The following is a 6,764-nucleotide window of genomic DNA, read 5'->3' as shown; positions in this document are numbered from 1 at the left end:
TTTTTATTGAAAGTAAGTTTCCTCATTAAACCAACCTGCCTTCTGTAAAGTCACAGTGCTTAAAATCTCAGGATTTTCCATTAGGGAAAGACCTGTCAATAAGAATTTTTAGGTATAATTGCTCAGCCTCCATTATTGGTGCTTGGGATACAGAGGTTTTTAATTTTTCTATTTTTTTTCTGCCTCAAGTCTCAGTTTATTGAAGACATACTTGCAGACTGTTCCACCATTGCTTGAATGAAGATGTTGACTAGATGAGTTTAATTCCCCATTTCTCTAATTTGAGAGTTGTGGTTTGAAAAATGGCTAATTTTAATTGTCTTATTTATTGTAAATGAATGTTGGAGTCAACTGAAGTTCAGGGTAACAAATATTTCATGAAAATTGGCTAAAGTCTGAAATGAATTACCTGTTTCATGTCCAGTTGCTCCCACTTTGGTAGTGCATTTTGAGAAACGTTTCATTTTTGAAGGCTACATCTGACTAAAACAATTATAGTTCTTGGCATGTTGGGATAGTAAGAATTGTTAGATTGTTTTGATGAACTGGCAGCAGCATGTTTGCAGTCTGTTTACAAGTTATTCAGTACTCACGTGCTGCTGACCTAAAAATAAGTCTTAACTATTCATCAAGGCAGGCCGGGTGAGGCCTCTCTCTACCTGTTCTCGAAAAGTTGGAATTAGTTGCTTTTTTTACTTGATGTAACAAAACCATACCTCTGAATATTTATTGGTGGTACTTACTAAATCAGCCATGTATTCTTTCTCAATCCAAATTAGTGATGTTTTATCAAAGCTGAAATATAATCTCTACTTAAATTGTGCTGTAAATGTGATGTTCGGTGATCCGGGGCAGATAGCCTATAGGAAGAGCACACCTGAGTGGCAACTAAAGTAAGTTTCTCTGGTGGCCTTTTCACACTCCCCAACATTCAAACACATTTCTTGTACTTTTCCTTTTCCTTTTTCACCTCATTTTATTTCACCCCCCCATCCTTACTTCTTAAGCCTCCAGATGGCATTCATTAAATGGTGTTTAGGGCTGATGAATTACCAACCTTGAATATCCTTCCCAATATGCCACATTTAGGACACATTTTTAATTTTCTAAAACACTATCCTGATCTGGATGACTAATTTGGGCCACTGTCTCCCCCCTCCCCCATATCCTTCTCCCCCTGATTCCCCACCACACTTCATAAAACTAGGATCAAAGAAATCTCTAGGATTGTTAATCTAAGGATTTAAAAACACCAATTTTAATACTGTTTTGCTAGTTTGGCCTTTAAAGTAGGTAGACTTAATGGGTTTTATTCTGCAAATTGCTGGTGGTCATGAAAGCATTCATGTATGTTTGTATTATGTTATTATCAACCAAATAGCGTTTGGAAAAAATACCTAATTTCTTTAATAAGCCCTCAGTTACTACATCTCTCATTTGTGATGCAATAGGACACTTTGCCTGTATTTAAAAGGGCCAAGAGAATGCCTTTTTTGTTGAACATGTCTATAGAGTTGGCAGTTAATGCTGAAATTTGTCAAATAGCCCTTCCAAAATTACACTTGTGAAAATACAAAAAAAAAATAAATTGATCTACTTAATTTCTATTCATTTTATTTGCAGTTTTTGTCTTATTTAAATGTTACATTTTTCAGAATATTTTCTGAAGTTGATACCTTTAGATTTCAGTTACTACTATATGCAAAAAGTTTTCTTTAGTCTTTTTTGTTTCAATTTAAATAATGTATGATAATGAGATTCTAGCTTTGTGATTAAGGTAACTTTAAGTGTTTGCATATTTTGAGTCTTCATCTCATGTATAAAGCACTCTAGTACCATATGTCAGAAATGGATGAGACAAGCTTACATTCTGAGAAATTATATAATATTTAATGCAAGGTAGAAGGTGTTACATTCCTTAGAAGAGGTAGAAATAAAGTTCCGGGAAGTCTAGAGGAATGAGTTGTTCAATTCAGGGGATAAATGGGATGAGTGGTAGAGGACAGACTTTTGAGAGGTGGGTTGCTGCAGGCATGGGTAGGAGGCAAGGGAGATAGAAGAGCATTTTAGTAGAGGGATTGTTATTTTCAAATAGGCAAGGACTTGGAAAAACGTAGACCAGTAAAGGAAGTTTGGTTGGAGAACATAGCCTGTGAAGGAAGGAATTCTTGATTTTTCTCCTTAACCTTGCCCTTTCTTCCAGCCTTCAATTCAGTAAATGATACCACCATGCATTTACCCACTCAGGTACTCAAACCAACCTTGGAGTCATACTTGATTCCTTAAAGGCGGTGACCAACAGCCACCAAAATATACTGAATTTGTTGATCTCTCTCCATTGCTGGCCCCATACCCCAAGCCGCTAATATTTCTTAGCTGGACACTTGGCTGTGGTTCCTAACACATCACTTTCCACTCCTGTTACCTTGTCCATGTTGTGCTCCCATCCATCCCCCTGCTTCATCCTGCTTCCATTCTTAACTTAGAAGCACTTAAAAATGTTCCAACCTTATTTCTGCCTGTATTCGATACATTTCTTTTCCATTAGACATTTCCCCTGATTCATGGCTTGGTTGACAGTAACTCATTCTAATCTTGGCTCAACTTTTAACTTCCTTAGAGGGAGATCTAATTCATTATTGTATCCCTAGCATATACATACACTCAAATGCTTATTGAATGAATAAAATGAAATGGAATGTTGGGTTGGACGTGTAATTGGTAAATCAGATTAAGGATATGGATGCAGGGAAAATACGGTCTCAGCTGTGCCTAGCCTTTCCTTCATTGAGGTTGGTCTTTATACTTTATTCTCTGAATGAGAAAGTGTTAGAGAACTTTGCTGTCATAAACCTCACATCACTGAAATTGGTATACCTGATTTTCCATAGCAAGGATGGATTAGGTGTTCACTGCTTTGCTCTTGCTTGTGATCGTAACCTTGCAAGCATTCTCCATGTGACATCCAAGGCTCTTTACTGCCTTATTACCAATAACAGGCTGATTAGTGTATTGTAGACTCTTGTTATTGTAAACTCACATAAAAGCTAATGTTTCTAATGAAATATCTTTGTCTACAGATGTAAAATTGACCCTTGAACAATGCAGGGGTTAAGGTGCCTGACCCCCTGCATAGTAGAAAATCCACAAATAAACTTTTGACTCCAAAATATAACTACTAATTAACTACATTTTTTTTTTAAGATTTATTTATGGGATGCCTGGGTGGCTCATTCGGTTAAGCATCTGCCTTCGGGTCCGGTCATGATCCCGGGATCCAGGGATCGAACCCCACATCAGGCTCCTTGCTCAGCGGGGAGTCTGATCTCCCTCTGCCTGCAGCTGCCACTGCTCTCCCTGCTTGTGTGTTCTCTTTCTTTCTGACAAATAAATCTTAAAAACAACAAAAAAAACCTGTGTTCAAGGGTAAGGGTTACTGCAGAAATGATCACTGTAGAGCAGCCATATTTTAATTAAAGGATAAAGATCAAAAGCAGACACACCAGTGGACAGCTTTCTGCCAGGCTGTGTTAAGTTATAGGTACACAAGGGGCACCTGGGTGGCTAAGTCAGCTAAGCATCTGACTTCGGCTTGGGTCGTGACCTCAGGGTCCTGGGATTGAACCCCCCCCACCGCCACCCCATCAGGCTCTGCACTGGGCATAGAGCCTGCTTGAGATTCTCTCTATCCCCTGCCCCAACCCCCACTCTCCCAGTCTCTCTCAAATAAGTAAAATCTAAAAAAAAACACAAACCTTTCATGTTTTCAGTTAATTCTCAAAACCACTTTAATATCAATATTATGAGAAGCCCCAATTACTATGAATGTACTTGCTAAAAAAAGACTAAAAAGTAATAGCTTTTTTTTTTTAATTGGCAATTACTATGTCCGTTTTGTAAAACATCTGTCTTGAATACCTGTATGTAAGTTAGGTCTGTGGCTCAAGTGTTTGCCAGTTGGGGTAGTTTAAGATGGTCATATATAGTAGTATTCCTGCCAAGTTTATTTTCTCATATGTTAGGTTTATATGTAAACTTTATTTTTTTAAAAGAGTTTTTATTTATTTGAGATAGCGAGAGAGAAAGTGCACACGTGCGGAGGGGAGGGGCAAAGGGAAAGGGAGAAGCAGGCTTCCCGCTGAGCAGGGAGCCTGATGTGGGGCTTGATCCCAGGACCCTGGGATCATGACCTGAGTCAAAGGCAGACATTTAACTGAGCCACCCAGGTGCCCTTATGTGTAAACTTTAAAGAATTATTCATTGTACTTGTTTCATGTCTTGTAACTTCTCTATATTTTGTTACAATATTGCCAGCTGATTGCAGTAATTTACATTCGCATGGAGGATCTGATCTATAAGTGTCAGAAGCAAAGAGGAAAAAGTTTTAATAAAAGGAAGATAAAAGTGTGGAGTATAGCGGAACAGTGAGAAGAGTGGGACCTGAGGAAAGGCCGGTAGATAATGGAAATTTGTATCCCTGGTCACTTAACAGTTTCAGTAGAGAAGGTATGTCTCCACATGGGGCTGAGGAACAGAAGAGCAATGGTAAACAACTAAAGATGAGTTAGTGGTAAGGGTGTGGTTCTTTTGAGAGATTGTGAGGCACATGAAGTTACGGTTTTTGCATTTGCTTTCAAATGTAGGAAAGATTTTAGTTTGCTCACAGGCAAAACAAAAAGTAGAGAAGAAAAACCAAAGATATAGAGGAGGCAAAAAGGCAAGAACTAGGATGGAGAACATGGCTGAAGACATCAGCCTTGGCATGTCTCAGTCAGAGGATGAATGACTCAAGTTCAGATGGGGAAAGGGACACTAGAGGAGAGGGCTCACCAAATGACCTTAGTCCCATTCATGAGAGGTGGTGAGGTCTTTTTTTCTGGGGGGTATGAGAGAAGAGGATGGAAGTTTGAGACCTAAAAGGGTCTTTACAACTTCATAAAAGCATGTATGTACAGGGCGCCTGGGTGGCTCAGTTGGTTGGGTGACTGCCTTTGGCTCAGGTCATGATCCTGGAGTCCCAGGATCGAGTCCCGCATCGGGCTCCCTGCTCAGCGGGGAGTCTGCTTCTCCCTCTGACCCTCCCCCCTCTCATATGCTCTCTCTCTCTCATTCTCTCTCTCAAATAAATAAAATAAAATCTTTAAAAAAAAAAAAGCATGTATGTACATTAATACAGATCTACAAAGGATCTAGAAATTTAAAAGTGGTTTCATTGGGATCATTGCTTAAATTTGTAACTTCTTTAAGAGAACCAAATAGAGCAAATGCTATCAAGCAGGGCATCAATCATAGGATAAAAATATGGAAAAGAATGATAGAAGCAAAACTTGGTTCTAAATTGTTAATTAGATTTCTCTTTCTGTTCCTTTTTTAAAAAAGTTAAATTTATTTTTATTATTTTATTTTTAAATTTTTATTTTTTAGTTCATGTCTTTTATTAACCTATATACAATTATTTGTCTTCTGGTTTGTTGAAGCAATAGGTCGGACAACATTTGCCACAGTAACGTCCGTCAAAGTGACTAGCCATAAAAACTCCAGCACCACATTCATCTGAAGGGCACTCCCGACGAAGGCAACTGATTTTGCCATTCTCATCCACCTTATAGTATTTCAGGACAGCCAGTTTAACCTTCTTTCTCTTTTTTTTTTTTTTTTAAAGATTTTATTTATTTATTTGACACAGAGAGACACAGCGAGAGAGGGAACACAAGCAGGGGGAGTGGGAGAGGGAGAAGCAGGCTTCCCGCAGAGCAGGGAACCAGACGTGGGGCTCGATCCCAGGACCCTGGGATCATGACCTGAGCCGAAGGCAGACGCTTAACGACTGAGCCACCCAGGCGCCCCTAACCTTCTTTCTCTTATGCTTACTCTTCTTAGGAGTGGCATAAGACTTCTTCCTTTTCTTAGCACCACCACGAAGTCTCAACACAAGATGAAGGGTGGACCCCCTTTTTTTTTTATGTTATGTTAATCACCATACATTACATCATTAGTTTTTGATGTAGTGTTCCATAATTCATAGTTTGCATATAACACCCAGTGCTCCATGCAATACGTGCCCTCCTTAATACCCATCACCAGGCTAACCCATCCCTCCACCCCCCTGCCCTCTAAAACCCTCAGTTTGTTTCTTGGAGTAAGGGTGGATCCCTTTTGAATGTTATATATAGTCAGATAAAGTACATCCATTTCCAGTTGTTTGCCAGCAAAGATCAGGAGGAATTCCCTCCTTATCCTGAATCTTCGCCTTTACAATTTCTGTTGTATCTGAGGGTTCAACCTTGATAGCGATGGTCTTCCCCAGTAAGGGTTTTCATGAAAATCTGCATCTTGGTGGCAGTTCCACCTGAGGTGGAGGAAAAGGAAGAGGGTCAGACCTGGGGACACGGGAGAGGGTGTCAGGTAGGCCTCTGGCCAGAGAGAGGCCCAAGAGCACACACTCCAGTTTGTTTGTTTAAAATTAAAGTTATACTTGTATGTGATTCTGAAGTCAAGTAGTATAGAAAGGACATCATGAAAATCTAAGAATCACAATATGCTCTACCAGCAAGTTTAGCTCCCCAGAGGGAGAACTATTTGAAACACTCAGATTTGTGTTTTTTCTGGCAGTTTCCTCCATACCCCTCAATAGTATATTTATATCACTTTCTTGATTTCTTAATTTTAGACATAAATTAATGGTTTTAAAGACTGATGAGGATTTAGTTTACGCTTCCCACCCTCCTTCGAGGATTATAATATCACTACTCTTGATTCCTTTA

At 39.2% G+C, this 6,764-nt stretch overlaps 1 pseudogene; it reads right to left on the bottom strand.

Annotated features, from left to right (window-relative positions):
• Positions 1-5,452: 5,452 nt before the first annotated feature.
• On the bottom strand, positions 5,453-6,332 carry LOC116640424 (annotated as a pseudogene).
• Positions 6,333-6,764: the final 432 nt, after the last annotated feature.

The sequence above is a fragment of the Phoca vitulina genome, unplaced genomic scaffold (genome assembly GCF_004348235.1).
Source record: "Phoca vitulina isolate PV1807 unplaced genomic scaffold, GSC_HSeal_1.0 scaffold20, whole genome shotgun sequence".
NCBI lineage: Eukaryota > Metazoa > Chordata > Mammalia > Carnivora > Phocidae > Phoca > Phoca vitulina.
This window is presented reverse-complemented; position numbering and strand designations above follow the sequence as displayed.